Raw genomic sequence first — 14,033 nt, 5'->3', positions numbered from 1 at the left:
AGAGAGGGGAAGAACAATGTAAAAAGAAAGGACAGAAACACTGTCTTCCATATTACTTACTGGTTGAGTTTTAAGTGCCTGATCCTACACACCTTATAGACAAAGTCAATGGGAGTTTTGCTTGCTAGGGATGGCAGGATCAGCCTATAGAGAGTGCTATCAATACCAATAAACTAGCAAGAAAGTGGTTAAAATATTAAATAATTTATGTTTTGCTCTAAATCCTCTTTTGGCTCTTCCAGATATTAAGGATATTTATCAAATCTACACTGTATCTCAAATGACTGTGTAGCTAATAAACTGAAAAGTGATAAGGGTAAACTACAAAACTACTTAAAGAACTACTCACTTGTCATATATAGAGATTTTCAAAATGACTTTCTCTCTCCCTCCCCCCCAAAAATTCAAAACTGGCTGTTTCTCAATAATTTGTTTTTTAAGGTAGGAGAAACATATTAGTTTCTTAAAATAAATCATGACACCACATGTAATGTGTTAGCTGCATTTGGATGTACAATTAGATGACTAAGCACAGTTAGAAAAGGTGAATATGGCAACAGCATGCTTAAAAAGATAACCAAACCCTACGGCTCAGTGTTTTTTGTTCTCTCGCTTAACAATAATTGTTAATTATTGTCAGTTGTGAACAACTGATAACATCTTTTATTGCAGCTTGAGTGTCCATTTAGATACACATTTGCTTTAAAAATAATACACATTTATGGAACACAAACAGTTCTTTGCTAATTACTTTTACAGAAATATCAGGAGAAGCCGATAGCTTCCTGCACAGCATCTGAGGGAGAAAAGTGTTTTTTCTGTATAATGAAGTTTAATTATGCAGACTTCTTTGGTAAAGCGAACAAGATTGAATAAAGAATATGCTAGCTCATTAGATTATCAGTAAGTTTAACACACCGAAAATAAGACCATACCTTCTCATTGTCTTTTGTGCAGAACACGTATAGATCAATGGCAGATCATGGCCCTAACTATGTTTAACCAACCCTTTAAATGTCTCTGGTTCTATATTTATTCTTACATTTTTACTACCCTCTCTACCATCTGCTCTTTACATATAGTAGACAAAGACAATCCATGGTAAAATGTGAGACTGTGATGCTGCATAGTATTACCTACACTGCAAAAACCGGACACTATTGTGTACAGTAACATCTTTGATCCAATAAAGATTTAGGAATCAAACTTCAGTCTCCTTGCCCCAGCCTTTAACCAAGCCATAACGCTTTACAGAGGCTCCTTATAATCTCTTTGATGTTCTCACACAATGACATTCAAAAAAGAAAAACTACTATCTTCTACCACACTGTAGTAAATAAGAAAGCCCTAACACTTGATAATTTCCAGCAATGAATGAGTTCAGACAACACTTACAGCTCATTATACCCTCTTCTTCCTCCTCAACCTTTCCATCCTTATTAACAGGGCCGTCCCTAGCAATTCTGGGGCCCTACGCAGCCCCCAGGCCTCTGCGGGGGGGTGGGGTGGGGAGGGGGAAAGCCGGTGGGCTGGCCCCCAGCTCTCCGCTGGGGGAGGGAGCGGGGGGCGCTGGCTTAGGGGGCAGCAGGAAACCCCCCCCCCCAGGACTCACCGGTGGTGCAGCCAAGGCCAGGTTGCTGCACTCCCACTGTTGGTGAGTGCAGGCCCAGCCCGGCTGTAGAGTGGGGGCGGGGCTGAGGCGGAGCAGGGGCACGGGAGGGGCGGGGCCCTGGGCAAGAGCCAGAGCAGGGGCTGGAGCTGCACGCAGCTGCGTACTTTGTGTATGGGTAAGGACGATCCTGCTTATTAACTTCTGTCATCTTCTGAGTAGTGGGCCCAGTGATATGTACCCCATCTAGATTGTGGCTGACTGCTTCCCCTTCCCCTCCTCAATCTTCTGTCTTCAAGGAGATTGAGAAGTAACCTTCCTGCCCCCCAATACCTGGAACGTATAGCCTGTCAGCCCTCTTTCAGAGCAACAGCAGGATCTTGCCCTGCTTCCTTAGTCTTTAAACTCAGGGGTGAGGAGCATCTCAGCCCAAAGGGTAGTAGTAGTCGGACGAGGAACAACTGCAGGACTTTGAGATGGGACTGGGCCCTATAGGGTTCAAGCAGGAATAAGCTGTAACACAGACACTTAATGTGAGGGAGAAAATTGGAAAGCAGTAAATTCTGAAACAGAGAGCATATTAGGCATGAGTTTGCATTTGCGGTGTGATATGGCAGTGAAAAGGGCTGATATATATTTCGGCCACAGACACCGAGGAAGCGAATGACCAAAGCTAGCTGATTACAGTCCCTTCTCTATATAACTTCTACGAGCAGACATGGAATACTGCCTCCAATTCTGGGCACCTCATTACCAGAAAGATACCAATAAACTGAAATACTCTGCACTTCCAAATACTGGAGGATTTATAAGCTCATAAATGTTATTTGCTTAAATGCATAGATGTGCATCTTCATACACTACTTCTCCAAAGCCAGCCTACGGAGTACAGAGAATGTATCTTTATGGTTTTGTAATACACGTTTATGAACTGTAATAGCATTTGACACAGCAAAATGCATATACAAAATGGATTCACTCTTTAATAGCCGAACACAACAGGACAAATAAAAAAGAAACAATGTAATCTTTATCTCTGGGTATTTGGAAATTTCTTTCAAAATTTAACACAGGACAAAATTCTTTTCTTTAGAGACCAACTAATGCCCATAATAGATCTATTACATATTTGAGAAATAAGTTTGCTTGCATTGAAAAGAAAACAGAGATTTAGAGTTTTGTTTGTTTTGTTGTTTGTGTGTGAGTGTAAAGTCCGGCAGTTTTCTAACCTTATTTTCCACAGGCTTCAACCTCATCAGTTCCATTGACTTCAGTGGAAAGAAACAGATTTCCAGCAGCTGAGCATCTGGCCCTGTGTCTCAGAGCTCTCCCCGCCACAAAATTTTAAAATCAAGTAAATCAATGTCTGTAGCTCTTGCTGTAAAAATCCCCCATTGACTACAGACCGGATTGTGCCATCAATTTTTAAGCAAAAATTCCCACTGGAAGCAACAGGGATTTCTGCTTAAAAATTGATATCTTGTTCTGGCCTTATGTTCTTAATCATATCCTACATAGAAACCCTGTAACCTACTCAAGCTCTATTTTTAAAATAAAATAAATATCTCAAACTGTTTGACACATGCTGCATGAAATCACTTAAAAAGCCAAAATGGAACAATGAATTAATTCTATACTTAAAGACTACACCAAGGCAGCAGAGTCACAATGGTAATTTTGGGTGCTAAATGTCATATTGATACTTGATGTGGCACAACTGCTCCTCTGCTGGGCCTCTATAAACCAAAAGTTTCCTAGGTTAATAATTACAGAACAGCAGCATAAGATTACTCTAGTATTTTTTCAGAGTTCCCCTCAACCACAGTTCCTAAGTTATAGAAATTGAATGCAGTGCCTCAAACGAAGCAGTCAGTGCACTTCTAGCCCTATGCTGCATATCATCTGATATCTAAGGTACCTTCATCTGCCTATGGTCACCTAATACAACCAGAATTCATCACGTAATAGAATAGCATTGTTTCCTGTCTCCTAAGAAACTCTGTAATTAAATATGAACAGACCATAAAAAGTTTGGCTTGTTAGGGGAAATAAATGGGTCTTGGCAGCAGAAAAAGAATGAACAAGGAATCGCAGACAACCTTTCCCCAATTCAGCAGAACTCCATTTCAGATGGCTAAAGTGTTATTTTTGACAGATTAGCAAATTCAACCAGAAAACACATTTACCTCCAGTGCAGCTATTTTAGAAATTTGTATAGGCATTAATCAGACAAAACCTCCATGCCACAGAATACAACCAAAATTATTAGTGTCGGTTTCTTTGTCAGGTACCAAAAACAAATGTCAAAGACCTGTTAATTACATCCCATAATGGAGAAACCAAACTGAATATATCTCATGGATTTTTATTTCCTGGTTTAAACTGGTTCGTTTAAATCTGACATGGACCAGTTTCAGCCAAAAAATAAGGGTTCTGAAGAGGCCTCTCAAAATACAATGGAGCAAATTCTGCACTCTGTGACACTGGTGTAGTAAATTTGGATTAAAGCCATGTAAATCCCTTAAATCAATGCAGTTACTCTGGAATTACACTGGTGTCAATGAGGTCAGAATTTGGTCCACTACTATATGTAGTTTTTATTTCATTATCTTAAAGCATAACAGCTCTGGAAAAACCTTGCTGAATACGTTTACTCAACATTGTAACAGTTCCAAGAATTTGTATAGTCTATCAATACATACTTAATCATCTAAATATTAATTTACACAGTTTCAATTGCTGTTTGGCCCTTCTAATTAATAATACAATGGAGAAATACTTAAAACATTTATAGGTGTGGTTATTTTTGTTTATTGTTGAACATAAATTTTTATTCATAGCTACCATATAGGTTTGTTTTTTTCAGATATATCAAACCAATATTATTATTGAAAAGATCCAAGTTACAGAAATAAAGCTACCATTTTACCAATAAACAATTTAAAACTAGCTCTTCTCTTAAGAAATGTTTTTGGGATAAATAGCAGTACCCCTCCCAACCAAAGTTATTAAAATGATGTCAATCATGAAGTAACAGCTACAAAAATGTAATTAAAGTCATAGTTTTGAGAGAAAAGCCTCTTTGCATGTTTTATTACACTAAATCAAACCTCAGAAATGCTCAATACCCTTTATACTGAGGAAACAAAAATTAGCAGATATTAGGAAAGCAAAGAGGTTCCGCAATTCATGTTACAAACCCAACTGAAGAGTAACACTGCTGAGTTAAGTGGAGGCGGGAAAAAAAAAAAGATTAAATGTTTGCCTTTCCCTCCCCCTACCCAATATTGTAATGAGGATTCACAGCTCTACAGCAATTATCAAATCAATGAAATTCACCCTGTTTTAAATTCTTCAGGAATACAGATGGGCTTGAGAAAGCACAGATTCGTCCCCGAGCACCCAAGCTAATACATAACGTTTAAATCATTTAAGTTTCTTCTTCTGTCAAAAGAGCCATGAACTGTCTCACATATGCTGTACATTAAATGTCTACCAAGAATTTGATGGGGTTATGGTTCTTCCATCTTTATGAAATATTCACTCTTTATGAAGCTCTATAAAATTTCAAAATCAAAGACTCATGAATTAGAAATGAATAATCTCCATTGTCAAAGATCTATTGAAAAACAGGATAATGGTTAGCTATGGGTTATCAAAAAAATTACATAGGCACTATATATATGAAGTAGCACATACAGATTTACGTCATCCTTTGCAAATGAGCTTTCTGCAATTTACTGTTATTCCATCTTTTTGCCTATTAACACAGCACTGGCAATAAAAACAAACTATGCCCAGGCACAACAGAATTACACACAGATTTAGGCAGGTCACCATGAAGTCGGCAACTGCAGCCAGCTTAGGAACAGGAATTCTGAACTGAACACTGACCAACGAATCTATCAAGCATCTCAAGGTCTAAGCTATGTTCATCAGTTTACCGCTCAAATAAGCAACATCTGAAGGGGAAGGAAGGGGGGAGGGGAGAAGCAACAAATACTTACAGCATACCGTATATTCCCACATCTCTGCTACAATGCCTTTCTGAAGGTTGTTAAGTGTCAGCTCTTGAGAAAAGAAATCTGACTTGCCTTTGTCACACTAGAAGCTGTCATTTGCCTAGCAGGCAGCTACACAGGATCTTTAAACTAATGTACCACAGCTCTGAAAATACAGTGAGAGAGAGACAAAGGCTACTCCTATGTTTCCATTGTGGTTATATGGTGGGAGGAGTAGGGTTGGGTTGGGTTTTTTTAAGTTTCTTACCTTTTTGATTGCAGCAAACAGGATTTTAATGCCAAGCACGTCAGATACAACCACCCAACTCAATGCCCTGCATGGTCCTATTCCCCTTTAAATGTACAGATGATGCAAACTGCTCTTGGATCCAGCCATTTACTTGTACTTCAATGACCTGTGTTGAATACTCCTGGGAATGGTAGCTCATTCATTTTGTATCAAGTTGAACCAAATCCTGTCCGCTCCCACTCTCTTCATCAGGCCGCCCTCATTCTCTCTTCACTCACTGTGCTCGGCCGTGCTGATTGGATACAGCTGTGAATGAGTGGATGCTGTCTCCTGAGCTGCATGGTTCAGCCAGGGGTGTGTCTTTTTCTCCCTGTTATCACTGATTTTAACCATTTTTGTGTTTACTACATTTTGGCTTTAAAAAAGTCTTTCCACTCTCTCAATACAATGTATTTATTGTAGATTATCTTTCTGTCTTGTAAGCACAATTAACTCTAATCTGCTGGACTAGAAGCAACCTTTTTGGAAAGTTGAAAGTGTGCAAAGGTTTGTCGTTTTTGTTTGTTGCTGTGCATTAACCAAAATAGTTTAAATAGGATTCAATATAGAAAATTAAATGTTTTACAATGCTTTCTCTTTTTAAAAGGCAGCGAAAAAGCCAAATTACAGCGTGCAGAATTAGGCACAACTCCATTTACTTCAGTGATGTCACACCTGCTTATACTACCAGTGAAACGAATCCTTGATCTGTATAAATATATATTTCAAATAATTTGATACTCCAAAATATTAATGCACAGTACTGTACATCTAATATAAAGTGGGGTTTTGCTCTAAAGTGACTGTAAAAATGACACTCCAGGGCAGCAGGTTTATTGGCTTTCAGTGAGTTCCCTATCAAATGTGCTCAGATAAAGTAAAAAAAGATATTTTATCTAACTGTCAGCCATGCAATATCAGCCTGGCTCTGGGAGTCTAGATAGATTCTGTCCTTCATAAACATCACTATCAGATTTAGCAGGCCAATTAAGCCTCAATGACACCTGTGCAATCCCATTACATTCAACAGATTTTCAAAGGAGTAACAGGTTGGAACTTAATAAATAATTCTGTTACTGATGCACAAGAAGAACAGATCCAGCTCCCTATTTCTTAGGTGTGTTGGATCTGTAGGGCTACCAGGAGCAAGGCAGTAAAATAATTTTGCCATCACAGTAAGCGGATATGACTCTTGAAAGTCTTGATACAAAGAGGAGGCCAATCCATTGAGAAATGAGATGTCACTTTTAGACATTTTCAAAGCAAACGTGCAATTTAATGGACTCGTTAATTCTGTAAGACCACACACTGCACTTGTTATCCAATTCCATTTGGCATTCAAGATAACTTGCTTAAGCTGCATGTGAAAGCAAAAGTAATTTGATATTTCTGAGGGCTTCCCTCTCTACTGCTCTTCTCCTGTTGGTATAATCTTCTGTTTCACTTTCAACAACCAAAGTACAACAGGATATGGTGGTTTTTCAACTGGCAAAAACAAAGAGCTCATAAGAACAATGTTAGACACTGATTTAAATGGACACTAAGGAGAGAAGCCAAGTTTCCATGTTTTAACATGCTGACTTTGTTTTGTGTGAGCTGAGAACTTTCCCTCCCTCAACCCCTTTCATTTGCTTTTACACAAGAAGAGCAATTTAATGGAACAGTGGAAAATTGTGGAACTGTGCCAAATGATATACAGAGTAAGTTTCAAACTATCCTTTTTCTAAATGAGAGGATGAGAAAAAGAAATATACACATATAAGCAAAACAATAGTCACACAAAGTAGAATTATGCCCTAAGAAAAGTAGAGCTGGTTGGAAAAGATTGTTGGTTTTTGCAGGAAATTTTGAATTTCCCCCCAGTTTTTCAATGAAAAACCAAAACTAAAAATTGTCAATGTCACTGAAAAAGAGAGGAAAAAGAAGGGAAAGCGAAGGAGTGGGGGAAAATGCCAAATAATGAAAATAGGTTGGTTTTTGAAAGCCAGATTTTGGTGTTTGAATGTATATCAAGAGGGTATCTAAACCAGAAACTACCATTCTGGGACCGCCCCAGAACCCACTTCTCATGCAGTGACTCCCATCCCATTTAATAAAATGAGATCAGGGCAGTCTTGTCCTTCCCCTCTCTCCCCCCACCTGTTTACAACACCCTGGGGGCCATGATGACCCTCAGTTAAAAACCTCTGGTCTAAATAATATCATGTGAAATCTGACTGCTTATAAATACTTCCCACAATTTTGTTCCAAATCAAAGAGCATCCACAGCTGTCTTATTTGTAAAAGAAAAAAAAAACCAAAAATACACTTTCATTCAAACAGTGCAGAATGTAAAGATTGGTTTTAAAACTTTACACATTTTAAACCCATGCAGGAAGAGAGAAACTACTCTGCCTATTCAAAACAAACAAGTTGAGTCCTTCTAAGATCAGGTTTGGAGGGCTAGCTCAAACAGTCTCAAATTAAAAATAAATCCCCCAAAATAACCTACATGAAAATTAAGTCATCACATCTGTCATCTGTTATGCTCTTAAATAGCTTAGAAAATCAATTTTATGTCATTCCATCTCACATTTAAGCTGGATAATAACTCTTCCTTAATTTTACTTTATGTATGCTCAGCAGCTACAAACCAGTTTTGTTTTGTTTGATATCGCAAGTATTACTCAGGGAACTGACACAACCTTATCAAAAGGATTTCCATATTGTTAACTTATTCAGGCTTTGCAGAGTCAAAGACATGGGCATAGAATTTGATGGGGGAGAAAGAGTGCTGATATATTTCAATACCTAAAGTGATCTGAGATTAATTTCTAATCCCATGTTGAACTGGTATGTAGTACAGATGATTTCTCAAGCTTTTATCTCCTTACCCTCCAGCAAAAATCCAGTTATGGATGAATATTTGACCTTGGCTAGCCCCATGCTAAGAAATAATTATCTAAATCACTATTAACATTCAGGCCTGCTTTCTTGACTCTCCCGCTCTAGTCTGTGTTTGTGCCTTCTAGTTGCTGGTCCACAGAAAGGATAAAGGACATATCTCTCTGTCAGCTAAGGGAACTCTCCTGCAGCTTCAGTGGCAGCTTTTAAAATTGAAAAGCCAGAGTTTGGGTCCCAGCTACGAGTCTGTGTATGTGATTTGCTTAGTAATTAAAATTGTGCCTGTTGTCTCCAGTATTGCCAATCCTCAGCTTTCAAAAATCATGAATATGCCCCCTCAAATCATAAAACTGGCTTAAAAATCATGAGATTTTTAAAAAGTAATACATTTTGGGTTCTTTTTATTTGCCTCTGGCTTCTAAGCCTTTACGATGCACCTGGTTCACTCTTTCAGGCATTTCTCCACAACTGTGAGGGCTATAAAAGCGAAGTTATTTAGCCTTTTAAACTAGAATTCTTTGAGATGTGTGATCCTTATCTGAATTTCACAGTGGGTACACATGTGCTCCATGTGCCTGACTCGGAGAATTCTTGAAAGTAGGGTCAATTAGTTACAAAGGATAAGTAACTTCCCTTTCTTCTTTGACTGCTGGTCCCTATGCATATTCCACTGTATGTGACTGACAAGCAGTGCTGTAAGAGGAGGAGAGTTTGAGAATGCAAATGATATGACTGTTTGGAGAACCTGTATCCCAAAGCATGAGTCAGTGGCGGAGGCTTAGACTAAGATATAATGTCTTGTGAATGCGTGGATGTAACTCCATGTTACTGCCTTGCAAATATCAAGCAGGGGTACCTTGTGAAGTGATGCTACAAAGTTTGCCTGTGCTTTTGTAGAGTGAGCCCTTATTCCATGTCGGGGAGGCGGATGTGCCAACTGATAAAGTAGCATACAAACAGAAATCTACTTAAAAGGTTCTCTGGGAGGAAATAGCGTGTTCTCAGACTCATTCCACTACAGCAACAATCTAGGTGACTTTCTGATCTGTTTCATTCTCTGTGAGTAAAATGCCAAAGCTCTTCTCGTCTCAAGGAAATGAAGACTTTTCTTTCCATTCAAAGCTTGGGGCTTCAGAAATTACACGGATAAGTGAACAGATTGATTAGTGTGAAATTCTGAAACTACTTTGGAGGTGAATTTTGGGTACAGTTGTAGAGAAACTTTGTCGTTATGGACTACTGTGTATGGGCAGGGGCGTGTCTGCCATTAGCATCCCAAGTTTTACCCTTCTAGCTGAGGTGATGGCAATTAGGACGGTTATCGTCACTGGCAGATGAGACATTGAACATGTAGAGAGGGGTTCAAAGGGTGAATTAGTCAGTGCAGAAAGTTAAGAGGCTTTCTTTGTTACTGGTGGGAAGATTCTGATTAAACTTTTTAGGAACCTAGACATTACTGGGTGAGTAAAGACAGAATATCCCTCTGTTGGTGGGTGATGCACTGATTTCCACCAAGTGAACCTGTAGGAAGTTAAGGGAAAGACCTATGGTCTTGCTGAGCCCATACAGAGAAACGTTTCCACTTGACTAAAGAACATTTTTTGGTGAAGTCTTTTCTGCTATTATTAAGAACACTTTGCACAGCTTCAGAGAAGGAACATTCTAGGTTCAACACCCATCCAAATACCAAGCTTCGAGATGAAAAGCACCTGAGTTGGGGTGTCTGACCGTACCATTCTCATGCATCTAGAGATCCAGAAAGGGCAGAATGCTGATGAGTGGGCAAGTTCACATTTGTAGGAGATCTGGAAACCAGAACCGTCTGAGCCATTTGATTGTGATGAGGATGACTTGTGATCCACGCTGTTGAATTTTCCAAAGAGCCCGAAGTAGCAGCGAGATGGTAGGAAAGTCATAGTTCAAATGGTCTTTCCAAGGGAGTAGCAGATAATCACCTCTCAGGACAGGCCTTGAGCTCCCCAGGCGCAATATATATTGCATTTCCTTTTTGTCTGGTAGGTGAACAGGTCCCAAGCAGAGCTTCCCCACTGAGTGAAGATCTTGTTCATCATTGAAACATATAATTCCCACTCATGGTTAATGGTGAAGTGCCCACAGAGGATGTCAGCCTGTGAATTCTGGTCTACTGGAAGGTGCACTACTGATAGGGTGATATACTTCCTGATACACCAATTCCATAAGCTGACCGCTTCTGTATACAAGGAGGATCTCATCTTGAGAATGGTCCTAAAGAGGAATGGGAAAGAGGACTTTGAAGGAAGTGGGGACAGAAACTTGATGGTATAGCTGGAATGGATGATATCCAATACCCACTTGTCTATTGTTATTGCCCTCCAGATGGGAAGAAAAAAAGTCCCAGGTGGTCACCAAAGCGGATTTGGGGATCAGGTGGGGATGGCATAAAAACTGGTTTGAAAACTCCCGAACATCTTGTCAAAAGTACCTCCTGGCCAGGGGAGCATGGGTTGATATGGGAGACGCCAGGTAACATGGTCTTTGTACCTTCTGTCTCTTACTGGGTAGTTCATAAGAGCATTGGTGGTAAAATGCTTGTGGCCAATGTTCAGGGAGATCTCCCCAGCCTGAGTCCAACTGAGGCCTCATTGCTTTTTCCATGTGATGTTTCTTAAGCCAGAGTTCTTGCGCCTATGAGTCCAGATGGGAAAGGAGTGACAGATATTGCATTAGCAGAGATATGAGCTTCTCAGAGGTAACAAAGGCAGTACTGGTGGTTGTCTCTAACTGAGAAAGGGCAGGGACAAGAGACAGTTTTTAAAACCTGGTGTCCCGGGCATAATCTAAGTCCCATTCCGGGGAGGTTAGGGAGTTCCATTACTAAATATAGTATAAAAACGACTAACACTAACTATGCTGAAGTAAAATAACTGTTTAAAACTTTGCATGCAGCATTGTTGTAGCCATCTTCGTTCCAGGATATTAGGGAGACAAGGTGGGTAAGGTAATGTCTTTTATTAGACCAACTTCTGTTGATAAGGGAGACAAGCTTTCAAGTTTACGTAGAGCTCTTCTTCCGTTTGTTTAAAACAGCTTGTTTAAAACTCTTAAATATTTACAGACTTGAAGACAAAAAGGAGAAGCTCTGGACACTGGGAGGATGCTGACTCAGGCCAGGAGGTGGTAAGAAGGAACTAGAGAGGCAGTGGGTCCACACCACCCCTTGTACCCTCGACACAGAACATGAGAAGAGCAAGGTCGAGTGTGCAGGCACAGACCAATGGACACTACTTGCAAGAATTCTCCGGTCTCAGACACATGGAAAGCATTTGTGCCCACAGTACAATACAGATAGAGACCAGCACTTGATGAAGAATTTGCCTTTTTAATTTTTAAATGAAAGCTGATATTTTCACCCAGCCACCTCCCTTCAGGAGCTGGTGCTTTAAGAAAAGACACCAAATATTGCAAGAGTCACAACAAAAATCATGCAAGCTGGCAACATTCAGTGTCTGCAACCCATGACTTTGTTACATACTCCTTCCTACTAGGGTGCTTGCCATCCTTAACTGTCATGAACAAAAACTAGGAAAGATGAAACATACCAAGTCATACTGCCCTATCTCCATATTAAACTGAGACATTAACATCGTAGCTGAAACACAGGTCCCAAGACTGAAGATGCATTGTAGCATGGGCAAAACTAAGGGGATCCATAACAAACAAGCCTGCAGCAGGTAACGGGTGACATTGTCTGCTGCATTCCAACCTCCTTGAGGAGCACAAAGCCCAAACCAGCCAAATCTGGCCAGCTGAGAAAGCTTCAGAACTGGGGGAGCTTGAGAGCTGGCAGAGAGTCAGCGTACTCAATGCTGGTGAACAAGGTGCATTGGAATATATCAGAGGTGTGGAGAGAGAACACTTTGCTCTAGCTATCACCAGCTAGCATGTCGCATAGTCCGTCCTCTATGCCCTCCTAGTTGCTGTATTCTATCCTAGGGCTGTTGCTGGGGCTTAGCCAAACAGATAACTAGAAAGTGGAGACTTGGCACAGCAGAAAATCTGGGCAAGAGTCTGCACGCCGGACAATAATGGCTGTTCTAGCTGACTTGTGAGTTGCGTTATCATTGGATAAGGACGCATCATTTGACTAGGAACAGTAAATCAACTTCTCTGCAGAACTCAGAAAACTTGGAATAGGGCCACGTTTCCAAAAATGGGTCAGTAATATATTCCTATCCGACAGTTAAAGATTTAATAAATGCCTGCAAATCAAAAGGATTTACTCCAGAAAGGAAGTTTGAAATATCATGTCACCCATAACTTTGCTCCTGGCAATGGAGTCTTTGGTTCAAACAAAAAAATAAAGGGTAGCACTATCAACAGATAAGGCCCTAAAGGCAAACCTCCTGCACCCATGCAAAGAGTTCAGTAAAATCTTAAAGTTTCATACACATTTTGACAAAAATAAAGCTAGATTATGTGGACAAGGGACCTGGAAAAGTGCTGTAGTTTTATCTGTTTGAATGTTAGCTAAGTGGAATTTATGTCTTTGTGTTGCAGAGGATTCAGAGTTTCTTAGTAGATGGACAGAGAGTTATTCTATAAAAATTATATTGCAACACAATGTCATGCTACAGTTGAGCTGTGGGCCCAGACTTGCAGGTCTACTCTATGTCTAAGACAAAACACTTTCAATATGTATTGCAGCCACCTCACTAATGGAATTTAAGGACCATTTCCACTCTAAAGAGATCCACAACACTACTTTAAAATTATCAAGATGCTCTGGTCCCAGGAAACAATGGCTATCTTCTTTTAAACACAAAGGTGATCTAGAGGGCAATTATTTACTCTTCTAGTAAAAAAAGACAAAAATCTACAAAAATGAATATTTTCCCTAGCTAAACCATTTATTTCACAGTTCTAGGTACCGTCTATCTGCTTCTCAGATGAGTTTTTCATAAGTATGCTTGCAAGAATTTGTTTAGCTTCTTAAGACGCGGCATAAAAGAACAGGTAAGAACTAAATCTCAATAAAAGGAGAAAGATAGCTAGTGTGGCTCTGCAGTGCAAAAATCAACTCTGTACAACTTAGCAAATTGAATTAGCCTGGTCTCAAAGACCTTTGAAAAATACTGATCCCAGAGTTATCTTCAGGGAGATACTTCCTAGATAAACATTTACCACTGTCCCAGACACGGCTATTATTCAATAACAAATGTTCGACACCAGAAGTGCCCACTTTAACAAGCTGTATCTGTCATAGGGCAGC

General features: G+C 39.8%; 1 protein-coding gene across 13 annotated transcripts in view; it reads right to left on the bottom strand.

Moving 5' to 3' along the window:
- APBB2 (amyloid beta precursor protein binding family B member 2) overlaps positions 1–14,033 on the bottom strand; it is a 341,418-nt gene that overhangs the window by 40,104 nt on the left and 287,281 nt on the right. Inside the window, exon 1 of one of the 13 annotated variants that reach the window (XM_074951517.1) lies at positions 5,879–6,193. The exons of the other annotated variants lie outside the window; for them this stretch is intronic. The gene's annotated coding sequence lies outside the window, so the exon portion shown is untranslated. Of the gene's footprint in view, positions 1–5,878; positions 6,194–14,033 lie in introns of those variants that run through there. 13 annotated transcript variants of the gene reach the window in all.

Source organism: Natator depressus, chromosome 4, assembly GCF_965152275.1.
Source record: "Natator depressus isolate rNatDep1 chromosome 4, rNatDep2.hap1, whole genome shotgun sequence".
NCBI classification, from domain to species: domain Eukaryota; kingdom Metazoa; phylum Chordata; order Testudines; family Cheloniidae; genus Natator; species Natator depressus.
Note: the sequence above shows the minus strand (reverse complement) of the source record. Positions and strands in the feature narration are given on the sequence as shown.